General features: G+C 54.8%; 1 pseudogene; it reads left to right on the top strand.

Annotated features, from left to right (window-relative positions):
* Positions 1-438: 438 nt before the first annotated feature.
* LOC101604150 lies at positions 439-1,486 on the top strand (annotated as a pseudogene).

Genomic DNA, 1,486 nt, shown 5'->3' with positions numbered 1-1,486 from the left:
TGTGTGTGTGTCTGTGTGTGTATGTATGTATGTATGTGTATGTATATGTATATATATATATATATATGATAAATTTAAAAAATATGCACTCAAACCTGGCATGGTGGCACCCGCCTTTAATCCCAGCGCTCGGGAGGCAGAGGTAGGAGGATCGCCATGAGTTTGAGGCCACCCTGAGACTACAGAGCGAATTCCAGGACAGCCTGGGCTAGAGTGAGATCCTACTTCAAAAAACCAAAAAAAAAAAAAAAAAATTCCATCATTCTGGACCCTGGCTATGCAAACTGGTAAAAGTCTGGATGTCGGCTTGCCCAGTCCTGCCACCATGTGCGGTGGGCATGCCAACCCTCCACCAGCCCCGGAGCCGCTCTGGGCCCCCAGGCTCTTGGCACGGTGATGCGCAAGGACATGCTCGGAGCCAGGATTGAAACTCCCAAGATGGTTGATCAGGATCCTGGGGGCATTAGCTCCCTTCAACAGATGGAGGCCTCAGGAGCTGGGGCTGTGGTCACCTCCCTCTTCATGACACCCCTGGACGTGGTGAAGGTCCGCCTGCAGTCTCAGAGACCCTCGGTGGCCAGTGAGCTGACACCTTCCTCCAGATTGTGGAGTGTCTCCACCAAATGGAAAATGCCTCCTGTACTGCAGGGGTGTCCTGGGACCCCTGTATCTTTGGTACCCACTGCACCACCCGGTTTCAAGATCCTACCCACTTCACTGGCACTGTGGATGCCTTTGTGAAGATTGTGAGGCAAGAGGGCACCAGAACCCTGTGGAGCAGCCTTCCAGTCACCTTGGTGATGACCGTGCCAGCTACCGCCATCTATTTCACCGCCTATGACTAACTCAAGGCTTTCCTTTGTGGTCGAGCCTTCACCTCTGACCTCTACACACCCGTGGGAGCTGGCACACTGGCCCGATTGGGCACTGTAACCTTGACCAGCCTCCCCGAAGCTTGTGCAGACCAAGTTGCAGGTTCATACCAGGAGCTCGCCCCCTGTGTCTAGTCTGCAGTGGCTCAGGGGGGTTGGTGTTCACTGTGGCTGGCTTGGGGTCCCACTGCCCTTAGAGATGTGCCCTTCTCAGCTCTCTACTGGTTCAACTATGAGCTAGTGAAGGGCTGGCTGAATGGGCGTGGACCAAACGACCAGACATCTGTGGGTGTCAGCTTTGCGGCTGGTGGCATCTCAGGAATGGTGGCTGCCACCTTGACTCTACCTTTTGATGTTGTGAAGACCCAGTGGCAGGTTGCCCTGGGAGCCGTGGAAGCTGTGAGAGTGAAGACCCCGTGAGCTGACTCCACCCGGGTACTGTTGCGGAGAATCCTGGCGGAATCGGGCACCAGAGGACCGTTTGCAGGTTTCCTCCCGAGGATATCATCAAGGCTGCGCCCTCCTGTGCCATCATGATCAGCACCTACAAGTTTGGCAAAAGCTTCTTCCAGAGGCTGAACCAGGAACAGCCTCTCGGCCACTGTGAGGGGTGA

This window comes from Jaculus jaculus, chromosome 1 (genome assembly GCF_020740685.1).
Source record: "Jaculus jaculus isolate mJacJac1 chromosome 1, mJacJac1.mat.Y.cur, whole genome shotgun sequence".
Classification (NCBI taxonomy): Eukaryota; Metazoa; Chordata; class Mammalia; order Rodentia; family Dipodidae; genus Jaculus; species Jaculus jaculus.
The sequence above is the reverse complement of the archived record's forward strand: the minus strand, read 5'-3'. Positions and strand labels throughout refer to the sequence as shown.